Source organism: Lissotriton vulgaris, chromosome 2_1, assembly GCF_964263255.1.
Source record: "Lissotriton vulgaris chromosome 2_1, aLisVul1.2, whole genome shotgun sequence".
Lineage (NCBI taxonomy): Eukaryota > Metazoa > Chordata > Amphibia > Caudata > Salamandridae > Lissotriton > Lissotriton vulgaris.
In genome coordinates, this window is record NC_141687.1 from 1,746,763,779 (window position 1) to 1,746,781,975 (window position 18,197).

Sequence of the window (18,197 nt, forward strand, 5' to 3'; positions counted from 1 at the left end):
GAACTGTGATCACGTGCACTGGGTTAGGGTGGGATAAGGGGTGGGTAGCTAAGGGGGGTTGGATGGTGTTCTTGGGATTGGGTGGGTTGGGGTAGTTGGGAGTATATCATTCTTAAAAGTACTGGGTTCAATGCTATGTCAATGCTGTATCTTCTCATATTGTCGTTGACAGTCTCCTCCTGAATGTGGAGGGCTGTACCAAGATTTGCTCGAACTCATAATAAAAATGGTTTTGAAAAAAAAAAAAAGATAAGGAGTCAGTCAGTGATAGAGTACAAGTGCATATAAGGGTATGATGAGATTGTTGGGTTTACACTTAATGCTTGCTACAACAGAATCGGGACGTAAGATTACATTGAAATATTAAAATTATTGCACAGAGAGATTAGAGCAGAGGGGGGATCAAATGAAGAAGAAAGAAAGTTGGCCGAGAGACCAAAGTAGCAGCAGTTGTAGAGAACTGGACTACGACTTTCATGATCCACACAAGCTTGGTGCGGAAGAAAGAGCCAACACAAAGCATATCTTTGTGGAAATATATGGATGTGATAATAAAAGCCCACACCAGTTATGGGTGAATGGCATTGGTATTGTACATGAAGAACAAAGATAACAAAAAGGAGAATAGATGAATATGTCTTGGGTTAAGTTAGACATGACCCGTGGTTACAGTTGATGGGACCCACAAGACCTGCAGCAATAAGACACATGGTGAGTGGGCACCTGCTGACCACATGCCAGTCCCCCCTTCCTGGGTGTACCACCCATGGTAGGGTGGGGTCATTAAAAAAATGCAAGTATGGAGAAGCAAAAATAATTTTTTTAAAGAACATAAAAAAGAGAGGTGGAATATCCAGAATGCGCAGACCATCTAATTTTTTTACTGTTGAAATAATTTATTGTATCCAGTATAATACCAAAAGGAGAAGGGCGAGTATCGGATAATCCAAAACTTATCATGGCCCAAGGGTGGGTTAATAAATGTCTTAATTATCAGATTGGATGGTACGGTGACATGCACAATCATGGATAGGCCACTGCAATGATGAGAAACTGTGTGATGGGATCACATGGCAAGATGTCAAAGTTAAACTGCACGTAGACTTCTGCCACTTTACCCGCAAGATTTTGCATTGTTGGAAAACTAGGAGATTGGTGGTTCATGCTGACAAAGCTGTGCCAATGGGTGCTCAGCTTCATGCACAATCTTTGAAAGATTAGCACATTCCTTTAATGGGCAGTGAAATGGAGAACAGGAATGGACTATTCCTGACACAATTTGGAAGACTTTCTGTTTGTGTGAAGGATGGAAAAGGATGGTGTGACAGAATGCTGCAGGAATTTTTAAAGGATGTCAGAAGAACTGGGGGTAGGGGGGGGCTGAGGGATCACTGCTCAGTGATAAGAAAGAAGGACCAGCAAAGGTGTTGTCATTCCTAGGAACTAAATTAGACTCATTGAGAATAGAGAGTAGATTACCTGATTAGAAATTTATGAAGCTAAAAGATACAAAACAGCAATGAAAGGAACGAAATGGATGAGCTGATTGAAGTGTAGCAACTAGTGGGTCACTTAAATTTCGCGTGCCAGGTGTTGGTGCCATGTACAACAATCTACAGGAGACCTGAAAATGTGACAAAGGTCAAAGAAATACAAACCCCCTGGTACAGACTACATTGGAGTAAATAGCTAAGAGAAGATTTGGAGAGGTGAGGGAGGTTTTTAGAGGATTTCAATTGTGAGATCATTTGGTTGGAGGAGATGAGGAGCTGGTAATTCAAAGTGAGCTCCGACTCGACAGGTGCTGCTCGTTTTGGAATTTATGATGGTGTGCAGAACAGTGGCCAGAAGGATGGTTATAGAAGAAACAAAGTAAGGACTTAACAATAATGCGATTGAAGCACAGTCTTGTTCACAGAGGATGAGATTCCATGGGCTGACACCAAAGGCAGATACCTGGACCATCATCATGCTATGGAGGCTGGGTACATGAAGACGAGGACGCTAATAGAAGCATCTTTTTCACATTCAATGCTGGGTACTTACACAACAGCATGATGAAGATTTGTGTCTGGGGAAGCAATTGTAGAATCGGTGATGAAGAGATGAAAAGAAGAAATGGAAAATATGAATTTGAATTGGTCAACATAAGATCGACAATTACTGGAAAGTTGACAGCAGTGCGATTTGTTTTTAAAAAATGTCTTGGGATTATGAACCAGTTGGGGGGAGAAATGGGTAGGAGAATTTTGAAATGATGGGCAAGGTTGAAAGGACGAGAAAAAGATAGGAGAAGACTGATAATGCTAGGGATATACTTGAGAGATGCCAGAACCATACCTAAACATGCCCTAGATATTTGGGACATGCTGACATCCAGGACCCCGGACCTAGTTTTTATCACTAAAACATGGCTATCGGACTCTAATACCCCAGACCTCGCTAATGCCCTTCCCCCCGAATACAAAATAATTACACAAAACAGACAAGGCAAGAAAAAAGGAGGCGGAGTTGCCGTGATCTTTAGAGATCATCTGAAATGCCTTGCGGAAAACACAATTGTGTACCCTGAACATGAGATATTACCATTAAAAATTTTATCCCAGGGCATCATCATTCTTGCTGGCGCCGTTGTTGACAACCCTCCAGGGCAACAAGCCAGCGTAAGCACCAAACTACTGAACCAACTGCTACCATTATGTCTAAAACAGGAAAACCACATGGTCGTCGGCGACTTCAATGTCCATTACGAAAAAACAGACGCCCCCGGATCCGCCCAGTTGAAATACGATATGGAAATCCTACAATTCAAACAGTGGGTCGAGGGCCCCACGCACTTAGCAGGGCACACCCTGGATCTTCTTTTTACCAATATTGAATCAACTACCATAAAAGAAATCCTCCCTCCGTCCTGGTCCGACCACTTCATACTATTCTTTTCATTTAAACTTCCTGGTAAACCCCTGAAGCTTAGATCTACCCCTCTCGTCACCAATAGAGCCTGGAGACTAATTAATGACTCTAACTTTCAAACCCACTTCCTTGAGACAGATGTCACATTACTGGAAGACCCCTCTATCAGTAACAACGTCACTCTTTTAGATTCTGGAATTCGCCAAGCGCTAGACAAACTAGCCCCTATGCGGGAATCAAGGAAAAAAACGACTACCACAGAGAAATGGTATACCCCTCTCCTAAAGAGCCTCAAAAAGGAATGCCAAAAAGACGAACACCGATGGAGACAAACAAAAGACTCGGAAACTAGAGGAGCTTATGTCACCAAACGAAAACAATACTTTTTGGCCATTAGAGACGCAAAAAAGCATACTTCACTCAACGAATTCATGAGAACCACAATTCCGCTAAAGAATTGTTCAAAATAGTGAAGGAGTTCAGCAACCCGTCCAGCACCTCACAAACCCTCACCCCATCAACAGAGGCCTATGAACGCATCAGCACCTTCTTTGTCGATAAAATTAACAAAATTTACACTACCTTCACCCCTCTAAACACTCCCACCCTGCCTGACAATCCTGAAGAGCTCACCCCAATAACAGACAAATGCAACAACCAACCAGACTCAGGCAGCACACCTTGCCTAACCTGCTTCCAACCATTCTCTGAAGAGGAGGTATCAGCAGTCCTGAAAACAATTAAATCCGGCTCTCCCGCAGACCCCTGTCCCCATTTCGTGTTCTCCAAAATTTTACCGACACTCTGCCCTCTTATCACCAAACTCTAAAATAAATCACTCACTACCGCGTCTTTTCCAGAAGCCTGGAAACACGCATCCGTGACTCCCCTTCTGAAAAAAGCCGGATCTGACATCTCCAACCCGGAGAACTACAGGCCGATTTCTCAGCTCCCGTATCTCTCCAAAGCTTTGGAGAAATTGGTCAATATACAACTATCCCGATATCTGGAAAACAATTCACTCCTGGATCCCTCACAGACCGGCTTCAGAGCCAATAATAGCACCGAGGCAACGCTGCTGGCAGTATCGGACAGTATCAGATGCACCACAGATCAAGGTGGATCGGTGGCTCTGTTACTGCTTGACCTGTCAGCGGCGTTTGACACCGTATCACACCACTGTCTACTAAACACTCTATTGAGTAAAGAAGTGCAATCCGCAGCACTAAACTGGATTAGATCGTTTCTTAGCAATCGCACCCAGGCAGTGCACATGGGCCAGTTTCACTCGAAACCCTGTCCCATCGGCCGTGGGGTCCCACAAGGGGCCTCGCTGAGCCCCACTCTCTTCAATGTCTATGTTTCATCTCTGGCTGACATTGGTAGAAAGTGGGGCATCGGCATATGTTCCTATGCCGACGACACACAGCTGATGGTGACAATGGATGAAAGGTCGGAGACGACAACAAAGAAAAAGCTACACAGCTGTCTCACCGAAATGGCATCATGGATGCATAACCATTGCTTAAAATTAAATGCCGGCAAATCGGAGATACTACTGTTTGGAGGAGCAAAACTGACATGGAACGCCACATGGTGGCCACCCACACTGGGATCAGCCCCTACTCCAAAACAGCACGCCAGAAATCTAGGTATCATCATGGACGACGCATTGTCCATGAAGGACCACATACGATCACTCTGGGGCAAGGGCTTTGCAATACTCAAACTTCTGGCAAAAATCTTTCCCTGGATACCCCTGGATTGTCGACGTACAGTCACCCAAGCCCTCTTGGTCAGCCGCCTTGATTACGGCAACGCACTTTTCGAAGGAATGAACGAACAACTTTTCTCCCGCCTACAGGTTTTACAAAATCAGGCGGCTAAGCTGGTCTGCAATAAAGGCAAGCGAGACTCAGCATCCGCTTGTCTCCGGAAACTTCACTGGCTACCGATGCGCCAGAGGGCCACTTTCAAAATACTCTGTCATGCGCACAGAGCTCTTTATAAAACTGGCCCCACCATCCTCCAAGGGAAAATTGATTTCTACGTCCCCAACAGGAACCTAAGATCAAATCACTTAGCCCTGGCCAAACCTAAACGCATCCATAAGACAAGAACGGGTGGACGCGCCTTCTCATACCTGGCAGCCAAAAGGTGGAATGAGTTACCTGTAGATCTCAGACATACCATTAACTACCTTCAATTCCGCCAAAAATTAAAAACTCACCTCTTCCCAAAAAACTAAATCCCCCAGTATAGCCATCAGTAGTCTCCCTCGTTTTATAGCGCCGTGATATCCCATGGGATGAGTGTCGCGCTTTATAAATACTGGAAATAAGAAATAAGAGAGCAAGAGATAAGAATGTGGAGAAAAAGGGGCAACAAAAGAAACAACGTCGGAAATTTGGATTTGTGGACATTCCACTGTAAAATGGATGGGGAAATAGACCAGACACAGGGGATTTGGTGGACAGATGGGGTTATACCTTATGGAGGTTGAAGGGACATGGGCTGGGAGTGGAGGGATGAGATGGCCTAATGGTCTTGGAAGGATGAGCGGATGGCCTCAATTGATGTCAATTGTATGGAAATTGAGGGAAAGTAAGAAAAACGTAGACATGTTGCTCGTATATTTTCAAGATAAAGAAACCACTGCCGAAATGCAGGACGTGGTGGACATAATTTCTGCCAAGGAGATTTGGCGAGGGGCAAGAAAAGCATCAGCAGTGCACAGGAAACAGTGGAACAGAAAGATGAGCTAGTTCTGTAAAATGTTGGTAGTGGGAGCGACTGATCACACTCTATTAAAATAAGATTCAATCGACATGTTTTGACAAGATGCAGGTCATCTATCATTTGGCAGGATAGAGATATATGTGTCCATGCTGATGAAGATGGTAGGCAAATTTGTTCAAATGAAGAGAAAACTAAGGGTGTAGGTAGCTAGAAAGGGAAAGTTGTTAATGGCTACATGTTAAGGTGGATTTAGGGAAAAAAACGTAGACTGAAATGCACAGAAAGAGCGCACTGGTCCTAAAGGAGCGAGGAGGCAACAGAAAAGAAAAATTGACTCTTAAAGAAAGAAGAAAAGGACAAGTAAGAGGCGCAATCGCAGAAGCAACCACACCGGGAGCCAAGTTGTATGGCTAAACAGGTGAAAATTCGTTGTTAATGTTGTATTGAAGGAAGAAAATGCTTTGACTGGATCAAACTTTTCACAACCAATTGATTTTGTGTGGCCGATCACCGTCCCCTCCAAGGATAATGACATGGCCCAGGAAGGCTAAGATGTACTGGCACCACACGTCCTCTGTGTATGGCCCACCTCGCCCATATTCAGCCTGCCACCCCAGCTTAATACGGAAAACTGAGGGATGGGCTAAGCGCCCTGATTTCTGGATCATCTTAGGGATTTTGGTGGCTCCGGGCCAAACATAATTTGGATCCTCTACTCAGAAAAACTCAGAATTTGTTATCAGTTTTCTGATCATTCACACCCTCGGGGACTATGGTCGGATCATTGATAACCCTCTTACTTGGCCAGCTACACCTGGGCCCAACCCCTGAAAAAACAGTCTACTTCTTGCTGGCTGGCAACAGAGAAGCAGAAAGATAAGCTGCATGTGGCACAGTGGACTGGTGCCTCACCTGGTCTGTGCAAATGGAGGGTTTTGTATATTTACTGTACTCCAGTCCCTGCCATGTAAAGAACAGGGACTCTTAGACACATGGGTCTAGGTTTCGATCGCAGCAGCCCAGCAGCAGCTCCGGATTGACAGTCAGTAATGGAGGGAACGTATAATGCTGCTCTGAACTGCATAGAGACACGCGGCCTACCCTCAGGCCCGATATTGGCACAAGAGGTCTCAAGATGAACTGCACCAGAAAAGTACAAAGACTAGTGATACAACCAAGCCTTCTAATCACAATGTGTGGTGTCGCTCATCTGTCAGCATCTTTCGGGCATGCGGTGCTGTTGAGTGCTTTTGTTTACCCCACTGCCTGTGCTTCTTGGGCCTGGTATTCTGAGTCGGGAGGCATACGGCTGTGATCGCACCTCTGGCAGCAGCTTACAAGGAGGATGGAGTCACAGAGTACACAATTCCAGTCTTTACTGCTCAGTAAGTGGAACATACTGTACAAAGGCAAAGGTATGCAGAATGTGAATGAATGGGCCTGTGAATTTTAAAAGGTTAAAGCGCTTACTGGATCTAACCGGAGTCTAATAGGTATTTTTCTTTATCCATTACTATCTCTCAAGTAAGGGCTGGGCTAGCTTTAATAAAAAGAAAGTAAGTAAACAAACTGGTTATTTTAAAACTTTAGACAGTATTGTGGGGGCCCTGGGGTAGAGCCCACTCTGCCCATGCTTTAAAACGTCTCTCCCTGATTTAATCACGGTTGGCTTCAGCTGTACAGCGGTCTTGCACCACAGGCAAATAAAGCCATAACCTAGTGCGACTCAGTAGGCAGTCAGGGACTTTTGATTTATTGATTATTTGGACCAACCCCCACCGGAGAAAAAACACTCCTGGTATCCATAAGGAAGTGTCAGTGAGACCCATTCGCAACCACCTGCTCAAATTAAGCATGGCACAGAGGTACATGTCACATAAATTCTAGCAATTCCAAGTACATGATGTAGCTTTTCACATTAAGGAAAAAATCTCTGTGGTTGAGAAAGAAACACACAATTAGCAGAACAACACCTCTGATAGCAACTGGATTGGATAGGGGCTTGTGATGAGTCGTGCATATGTTGGGCAGCCCGGGCCAGTCTAGAACCCTCGTACTTCGTTGATAGAGAGCGTTGCAGATAGTAACCGAGACAGCTCTTAAGGGACATCCATGACCAAGGCATTTCCTTATGTTATTAATACTCTGTAGAATATAGAGTCAATCCTCATTGTGTTAACCCCTGGTGCATCCATTGCAGATGAAGCACGCCTGGGCATTCTCCACTGTTCGCACCAGCAACACCAACACCAACCTGGTAGACAGTTATAGGAGAATGAATGATGGAAAACTGGCAATCCATCCCACATCCCCTTACCATTTTTTAGGGGCATTGATGGCTCTCTCGCCCTTTGTTGGTCGCGTATCTTTGTTATTTAAATTTTCTTCTTCCCCTCTCATGGTATTTCTGGTAATATGCGTACCGTTTCTCGTCGAGCGTGCAGGTCTCCAGAGCGTTTCTTAGCTCTGAGACCAGTTACTGCAGGGACAGCCTCATCCCCAGGATTTTGGGCAGAAGAATGCAGTGAGCGTGATAGCGCATCAAAATCCTTTGCGTGGCAGGAGCCCTTTGGCTAGTTATATTTTTGTACATGACCATTGTGAGAGCGCTTAGTTGCCACGCTACTTGTGCGAGCGTCTTTGACTATGTTAAATATCATGGTAAATCCATGTTGTCGCATTTTGATCCACTGATCCAGCTGGTCCTAGAAGCCTGCCCTGTCCTCTGGGTTTCTGGAAGGCTGTCATATGGCTGTGTGTAGCAAAGGACAAAATGGAGGATGTATGAGGTGAGCTGGTGTCATCCAGTGGCCTCTTCACTAAAAGCACGAAGGGTCACATTCTGAAGAGGGACAGTTAACTTCCTCTTCTCAGTTTTCCCCTGGGCAGCCTGATCTCCCTACTACTCTGACTGAGACAGTCCCTCAGGATCCAGGATCCAGGATCTGAGAGTAAGCGGACGACAGGCTCGGTCAACGGATAGGGTGGGGATGATCACCAGTATGCAGTGTCGATGAACTGGACGGTGCTAATTGTAAACCTGGTGGCGCTTTTATCCCTCTTTAGAAGTGGTATGCAAACGTTTTAATGCAGCGCTCCCTCTGGTGTAAAAAAGAAACCACTGGGGCCCCCCAATGAAAATTTATTTTTTGAAATTGTGCTTAAACATCAGAAATCTTTGAATATTCATAAACATATTTAAACATTGCAGTTATCCGTTTTACAAATGCAATCAAATTACTGTTCTGGTCAGCCCGGTCTTACTCCCAGCCATCATATGAATGACAAAAGAGGTTAGTAATGGCCCATTACAAAGTATCTTTCTGCCCTGCCCCCACCCCTGTTTTTCTTTTGGTAAAAACAAACCACTGTTATCGGTATGATGATTGTCTTAGACAGTGCCTGGCGCTCTCCCCGGGATCCATTAAGGCCCCCCATTTTGAAGACCTCTGCTCTATAGAATCCATCGCTAAAGACTCGGGGCATTTTAGTAGGTGCGAGCATGTGGCTGTGGAGAGTGGCACGTGCATTAATACTGTGTGTCCAGGTGTCAGCCTGCACCCCGTAACAGTAGAGAAGTAGTAGCGCTGGGAAGGGCGCGGTGCCCCAGCTGCGTGTGTTTATGTGATGGCCCATGTAATTATTGCATGAGTGACATCCTCAGCTGTATAATTTAACCTTCAAATAAAGGAGAGTGACATCCTGTGTCTGTGACTGGTGAGGGAGGCGGTTCGCTGGTCAGTTTCTGGACTTTGACAAAAACCGGTGGGCAATGGCATAGCAATGGGGGGTGGACCACTCAGGACGACACAAGTTTTGGGGCAGCGGCCTTCTGTCGTGAGGTGGCAGATGCATGGGAATCACCATCCCTCCCCTCTTACCTACGGCCGTTGTGGGAATCCGCCAGAACCCCCCCTGCTCTTACATGCCACCGTCACCTGGGCCACCATAAGCGGCCAAAGGTCTAGCTACGCCACTGCCGGTGGGAGCACCAAGCAAATAGTGTAGTTGTTCAAGGCACCTGATATAGGTACTCTGCACTGCAAACCGACAATCATGTGAGGGAGTCCAGTTCATTTCTTAGATGAAGGTTGCACCTGCTTTGCTCTAAAGTACACAATTTTATAGATTCACCAAGCTTTGCTACTGGGAGTATTTAAACAGAACTCTTATAGGTCATAGGTAGCTATAGTTCCATGACCACTATACGCATAAAAGCTATGAAGCATTAACTAGTGCCTAGAAGCAAGGTTCAGAATTTGAGGTTCACTCGAAGGTAAAGAATTGGTTCAGAAGGGGTTATAGCTCAATGGTCCAACCAACATCGGAATTAATTACCCTTTACCTATGCTTTATTGCGGTAATGTCGTCTGCTGATGGCCATATGTAGTGCATACATCAAATTGATGCTTGAACTCTACTTATTTACAATAAAAAATAAATTGGGAGGGACAGAATAAAAATAAAGAACTTTTATATAACAAAGCCAGTCTGAATAGGTGGGAGTTTAGGTGCTACTGAATTTATTTAATACTCAAATGTATTGTATTCTGTGTCATGAGTACGTGAACCTGTATGTAGTGGTGCATTGTCTCTGACTTTGGAATGTGGCTCCCTGTAGGGATCATAGTTTTTTGCTTATAAGAAGCATGCACATATTGATTTATTCTCTGATTAATCTAGGTGGTAATTTAGAATTTATTTGTGCATTTACTTGAAGCTGATGGAGATTGGCAGTGTAAATGACGATTTACTCTCTTGGATGAGGATCAAAAATAAGGCAGATCGTTTTTTTCTGAATTGTTGTGAAATTAAACTAATATTTGGTTAGCATGACAGCTGATCAGCAGTCCAAATCAGGGAGTTTGAATACCTGATAATCAGGTGTATACGATTTTTGCTCGCTTTTGATGGAATATGATGTCCAGTTTGTCGACCGTGTTTGGCGAGGTGTGCCTGAAACCTACAGAAGTTCGCAATTGGGACTGAAGACCAACGACTGGTAGAATGGTCATCTATCAATGGCTCAGTTTTGGCTTCATTCGGAGCCAGAGAGTCACTAACCTACACACTGCGTGGTTGTAACATCTTTTGAAGTATAATTAGAGGTGGTCTAGCTTCTGTTGATGCTAATTATTAGGTGAGTATGTTGAACGTTCAAATTGGTTTACAACGTCATAGTGTTTCATGACTTTGGTTAGTACTCCTTTTGACTTCTTGAGATCTGTAAGAGTTGTGGCTTGTCCAAGAAAGAGTTTCTGATACAAATTCGGAAATCCAAGTCTTTTATGATCAGGGGTGCTGTAGAATGCAACAGATGAGGTCCGCTAAGCCTCCATCCGTCACATAGTAGCTCTAGAGACGTACTTCTATTAGGCTGGCTCTAGGCTGCAGGAGTGGTACAAGCTGCCTCTCTGCTGTGATTTGGTGTTAATTTAGGCGTTAAATTCCATCAAATTTCAACAATGTTTAGGTTTTCAGTCTCTCGGCCAAAAAGCTGGAGACAAAATGGGCATAAGGATTTTGGGCAGCTTGCCTAGGCGGAGGAACTTTGAGAAACAGACATTCTTAGCAATGCCGGGTGGGCACTACATTCCACAGTAAACCCACGTTGGTCTGCTTTTCTCTACCTCCTCTACTGATTTTGATATTATCGAAAAGTGTTTTGATTGGCTGTTTGAGGGACTTATTGAGCACTAATGTACATGTATGTAATGTGGGTGGATTTTGATATTCCTCACCATTGCTACAAATCCGAAGGCTTCTATTATTTTACCCTCTCACCATCTGCACATGGTGCAAGTGAACAGGGAACATTATGAATTGCTGTCTCAACCTCTGGTGCCCGCCTGTGTTAAGGTGGACAGTCTCATAACACTTCCAGGGTCTTTCAGATTTATATGATGGTCCTTTCCGTTTCAGTCATTCTGGAGACACCACTTAAATATGTTGTGCCCTTAGTATGACGAAAAGTAAGATTATTGTTGATTGCATTTTGGGGCAGGGAGAGGAATCTTTTTCTTGACTGTCTCATACTGTGGTTTAAAATTGTTTTAGGGCTGGTCTAGTTGACACAGGGGATATTAAAAATACCTTGGGTTTAAAAAAAAAAAGTTGCGAACTATGGGGCATATTATCAAGGGGGTTTATCTCCGCTTTTTTGGCTTTAAAAGCCAAGAAAGCGGAGATAAAACTATCTCCCTATTATCTAGCTGTCACTAACACCAGTTAACGACAGCTAGTAGGAGATAGCGACCATCTTGGGCCCCACTTTGCATGTCAGTGATATTTATCACTAATGACATGCAAAGTGGGCGTGCCAAGATGTTAGCGACTGAAAACAGTCGCTAACATCGCTATCTCCTAATACCAACTTTTGGAGATATTTGCGCTAAGCGCAAATATCTCCAAAAGCTAACACCTGGCCTGAGCAGTTCTTAGCCATGTTATCCAATGGGAGGTGGATAACATGGCTAAGAGCATTAGCTCGGTAATGCATGAATATCGCGGACTTTTCAGCGATATTCATGCTTTGCGGCAATTTTTATCGCATTTGCGTTAAACCTTGGTAATACCAAGGTTTATTTGCGGTAAAAATCGCCGCAGCTCAGCGGTAAATTTTTGTCTCTAACCAAGCAATAGCGATAATTATCGCTATTGCTTGGTAATATGCCCCAATCTCTATTATGCTTCAATACATGCAAATGTACCTTATACCAATTTTTTGTAGCTATCTTGAAAACAAGAACACGTTCTACTATTCATAGGCTCGAGGAGCCCTTTCATAGATTTTATTAAGAATTGCCAGTTCTGTCATTCAGTCTTGTGACCTGGAGCACGGTAGCCGGTTGTTCGAGTTCTGATTTTGAGCATAAACAGTCCTTGCAGCACTAACAACAATAACAAAGCAATTAAGGCTGAGCACAGCCAGAGACGCTTGGCTGAGTTTTGGCTGAGTTGGCTGAGTTTTGTTGTTCAATTTTCGAAGTTTGGTCATTGACAGAGATGGTTTGGCCAGGTTTATGGTTGGGGTGTTTACATAGGTTGGGTGATCGGAAGTTCTAAAAGGGCAGGCAGGGGAGGTTGTGTAACGGATCATTTGGATTTATAGGTTTATACGTTGATGCATTGATTTGTACTGTTTGTAATTTTGAAATGTGGTATTGTATGGGTAGGGGCGGGTTTGAGAGAAATTTTAGGGCCGGGGGAGGGGAGAGGGGGTTAAGTAAGTGTTTATTAGTGAGGTTTAGTTTTGTAATGCATTTGGCTGAGGTTTTACCATTGTTATGTGCACCTGTTTCAATAAAGTGGCATTTTACACACAAAACCTGGTTTGTGGTCTGCCCCCTTCCCCACCCATCCCTCCCAAGGGGGGGGCTGCCGACTACAGGGAGGTCCCCCCCGGGCGGTTTGGGAGGGGCGAGGGGGGGCTAGCAGGCTACGGGCCGGACATTTTGTTTTGGGCTTGTTTATAGCCCAATGGGAGCCCAAGCATAAATGCTTTGGGCTCCCGCTCCCGGCCACCATTTTGTCTCTGGTGACCTGGTGGCCGGGAGCCCTTGTTAGGCAGGATTTTTGCCCTCCCTCCCCATTTATTGCCTATTTTTCTAGGGTTCTTATTTAGTTTTGTGATTCCCCCCTGGTGGTTTTGTTGGGACAGGGTAGCAGGGTTTCATTTTGTATTTGTCGCTTGGAACAGGTGCAGTGCGGGGGTTATTAGAAGTTTGCCAGGGTTGGCTGAGTTTTGTTGTTCAATTTTAGAAGTTTGGTCATCAACAGGAATGGTTTGGCCAGGTTTATGGTTGGGGTGTTTACATTGGTTAGGCGATCGGAAGTTCTAAAAGGGCAGGCAGGGGAGGTTGTGTAACAGATCGTTTGGATTTATAGGTTTATACGTTGATGTATTGATTTGTACTGTTTGTAATTTTGTAATGTGGTATTGTACGGGTGGGGGCGGGTTTGAGAGACATTTTCGGAGCGAGGAGGGGAGAGAGGTTAAGTAAGTGTTTATCAGTGAGGTTGATTAACCATAATCCAATAAAATTTTAAGGCATGCTCAAGAATGATAAAAGATCAACTCTGCCCTAGTGCCCATAGAGATATAGGATGTGTTGTAAAAGTAATTATTAGGAATGTGTTACTAGGAATTTAAATGTGTCCAATGCTTTTCAATGAATGTGGTTTAAAACATTTTTTGCTAGTGTTGTGATTCTCTAAATTACCCAAATGAACATTGCGTGTGAAACACAAATAGTAGACATATGATAATAAGAAAATGTAATTTGAGGTTATTATAGGACCCAACTCATAGTGTCTGCCAATAGATTGTATTGTTTGTATAAAAAGAACGCCTTAGATTTACAAACAGAGGCAAAAAACAAATGTGATTGTAATCATCAACCACTAGGGTACAGAGTACATGCTAGGTTTCTAAAATAATGTTTTCTTATATTTATATTTTAAAGAAAAATAATTCCGTCCTGATGAAGGTGAAAATATTGGTCTAACACCGAAACAATGCGTCGACTGCTGTTTTTAACTTGATTTGTATGGTTGGTATATCCACATGATTAGATTGTAACCCAATAGGGAGGAGTATTAATAAGGATATGTGTATAAACATATACTGTGGGTTTATTGAATAAATTAATTTTTTTACGCACATGCAACCGTAAAGGAACATTTTTGAGAAACTGTACTGAGATACTAAATATAGTGGCAAAACAAATGTGATGTAATGGTAGATAATGTTAGGAAAGTTGACATTGCCTCAAGAGTAAACACTAGAATAGTAGTTGTGTTTAATAAGGGATTCCCCCTTTTCTAGACATTACACTACAGGGGTTAAGTCTTTTTTTAAGACATTAAATGAATTTTTGTGAGATGCAGAGATATGAGGAATGATATACACAGATGTGATGATGAGACATCTAGGATTATTTACCAAATGATTATGACGAGCTATGAGGAGGGCATCCATCTACCCTGTAAGATTTACCAAGTCTGTCTGACCTGAAGGATCCATGTATTTCCTGCGGAAGAGGGGGTCCCTAGTGATCTGCAGGGAAGTGCTTGGGAGCTGTGTGAGGGACTGATATTGCCCTCGTCCCTGTCCTTTCGGTGCTGGTATACCGTAATCACAACAATATTTATTTATTTATAGAGTTTTGTATAGCGCGGACTTGACCAGGAGGTATCAGAGTGTTTTACATAGATGACAAGATAATAGTTACATGAGTTACATGTGGGGTAAAGACAATTACATGGAGTAAGCATAAAATATGACAGCAATATGCCATCAACTATATGATAATAGTTGCATGAGGTACAGGGGTCGGGGAAGTCGACATACACTGGCAAAACTTAAATTAACTTGAAAAAAACAAAACCACTTGCCTAGCGCTCGCCGCATCGCCGACTCAGCGATGCAGCGAGCGCAAGGTAAGTGGTTTTATTTAAAATTTTATTTAACTTATCCCGTCATATGTCGACTTTCACGATCACCACCCTGCCCCGTCTCCGCACTCTTACCTGTGCCAGCCACCACTGGAAGACACCATTACATGGGGAAAGAACAGGTACATGGTAGGAATGTGTAAAAAAGGGCACGATAGGCAGCAGGGCGTATAGGGTAAGTATTATTACATGGATTAGGCAGAAATATCTAGCAACAATATACTAATAATAAATATACACTAACCAGTAGCAGCTGCACGAGTTACATAAGGAGTAAATGCAGTTACATGGGATAAGCACAGATTATACATGGCAATAGTGTATATAAAAAGTGCACAATAGTTACGGTAGGGTGTGTCGATTTAAGGTAAGAATGTGTGTAACAGTATACACAAGGAGTAAACGATTGATAGTGCTTCTATAGGGTAGTCCACCTCTTGGGACAGCCTTAATGCAATCCAGTATAGAAATTAGAAATCACATTCATGTCATCTCTGGAGTAACATGAACTTTCCTCCGCATTTGTGTATTCTTGAGCATACGCCAGCACACCTGCAGATAAGGTGAGATTTCCCGAGAGGCCCGTGACCTGAACGTCCGTGGCCCTCTGCCCTGCAGATGAAGCCAGCTTCAGTAAGAGATCGCCCTGCCCCAGGAGGGCCTGTTCTTCGGCGCTGGCAGCGGACGCAGGGCACCGACCTGTGGGCGGGCAGCCCAGAGGGCACCATGTTGTCTCCGAAGGGCACCGCCGGGTGGGCGGGTAGCCCAAAGCGGGCATCTTCTCTCCATAGGAACGACAAAGATTTCACCACTCTCCCTTTGTCTAAGCCAGCGTATCAACAGCACCCATCATTTACACAACTATTCACTGGAACGCTGTTAAATAATTCTCTTCAGGATCATTTAACCCCCATTTTTTAATCGACTTTATTGCTACCCCTTCTGCTTTGCCATTATACTTTCAGCTTTAACCTGTTTACCGCGGCCCCGATTTTCCCGCAGTGCGGCACTTCTGCAAAACGGGCGGGGCCGCATCGGCCATTGGCCGATGGCAGCACTGGGGATGTAGTGCTGCGGTCGGCCAATGGCCGACGGCAGCAAGGAAAGGGTTAATAATAATAATAATGATTATAATAAATCCTCTTCTGGTGCACAGTCTTTGAGCTCTGCCACCTTCCACCATCTTCAGAGTGGTGCATCAGGCCAGCTGTCAAAGAACTTTCTCCACTAACACAGAAGCCATCTTTTGCGCCTTTTAATTGTGTGTGCAAAAAGCCCAGTGGCTGAATGTGCATAAATTACCTGAACATGTTAATAATAGAAATAACAATTAGAAGAGAAAAAAAGAATTCCATAACAATAATACTGTAGTAACTATTTCTATAGTACACCCAACAGACTAAGCTATCTGTAGACCTACAACTGTCCAACTCAACAGTGGTCATTTTTGACCACTGGAGGACGAAGTAACTATGGAGTGAAACCTGTGACTATGGGCTGCGACTCGGACCACTGACATATTTTGACGGATTTTTGGTGTTAAATTCCTTTAAAAAAGAGCTTACCATCGAACCCTGTTCTACTAATAAGCGGAGATAGCTTCTCGCTTTGGCTTGTCCACAGCCCGGCCACTTGTTAACCATGCCCGCTAACCAATACTCAGCCCAACCCATAAGCCAAGCTACAGCCCAACCCAGGAGCCAAGCTAGATCCCAACCCAAAGCTCACTGCAGAGACCTGCCAAGCACAGAGACCAGGCCATCAGCCTGTTCACCTCACCCCCAGGAGCCCAGCTCTAGCCCAGTGTACAACTCTGAACAAGCCCCGCACTAGCATAGAACTAGTACACCCCAGCAGTCGGCACAGTTTAGTACTAACAGAGCTCAGCAGTGAGCCCAGCACTAGCAAAACCCAGCAGTCAGCACAGCTTAGTATTAACAGCGCTCAGCAGTGGCACTCAGCTCAGTACCAGCAAAACCCAGTATTCTGCCCAGCACTAGACCAGCTCAACACTAAGCCCAGCACTCTATCCTCCACTAACACAATCCAGCAGTCAGTGCTGCTCAACACTAACAGAGTTCAGCACTCAGTCCAGCTCAACACTCAGTCCTATACTGGCCAACTGGATTACTCAGACGCGATACGCCCAGGGTCCAGCCCAGCCTGATGTGTTCTCCCAGTGACTCCCTTTGCACATCTGTGCATTGGGCGCTCAGACAGAAGCTACTGAGAACTAAATGAGTAATATAAACAAGCTTCGATATGTGTAGTTTGAATGTTGATACTAACATGCAAATGTAGGCAGTGAGTAATTGGAATGGGGTGGACTGCTGACAAGAAGGGCTTGAAACTTGACTCCCAGCTCAGGTGGCCTTGTGTTGAGCCAAGCACACTGGAAGTGGGTAAACTGAGTGTCCCTAGTGGTGAACTAGACTTTTGCAGCAAGTTGCCTTGAGATAGTAAAAAGTACAGCATCCTTCAGACTTCCATGCTGTGCACCCACATCCTACTGACTCCCTAAAGGGGGATCCACTGAACAGGATCCTGTGGCACATTTCACTCCTTGAAGTAGGTCTGAAGGCTGCCCTGTATGGCATTAGTGGACACGTATTAAATGGCGCGGATCTCAGTATCAGATGTTGCAGGTTTGTTTGTTACTACTGTACTGGTAGTAGGCGCGCCCTGTGGTTGGCGACCTGTCTGATAATTCTAGAATTGATACCAGACCTATGAAACAATTTCCCCCTGGCTAATTTTAAAGCCAGTCTGTGGCTGTGCTTGGAGAGGGATGTGTAGTCTGAAGTTGGTGTGCCCAGACAGGAAGAGCTCCCTGGCACAGGAGGAGACTCGCCTGTGGTTTCCATCCACCGCATCTTCTTACAAGCAAGCACCTGGAGATTACAGCAGTGCCCACAAATGCTTTAAATAACTTGCCCATCGGCTGGCTGCGCTTTGCATGCGGTCGGAACACACGTGTCCTTAGGTTTTACATGAGCATTGTTTGTGTGGATGGCAGGTCCTGAAACCTTGCGGAATCAAAGGCATGTGCCCACGCGCCTGCATTAGAAAACCTACTCCGCAGGTAGGGC

General features: G+C 44.5%; 1 protein-coding gene across 3 annotated transcripts in view; it reads right to left on the minus strand.

Moving 5' to 3' along the window:
* CRACR2B (calcium release activated channel regulator 2B) overlaps window positions 1–18,197 on the minus strand; it is a 370,935-nt gene that overhangs the window by 242,776 nt on the left and 109,962 nt on the right. The window lies entirely within an intron of this gene.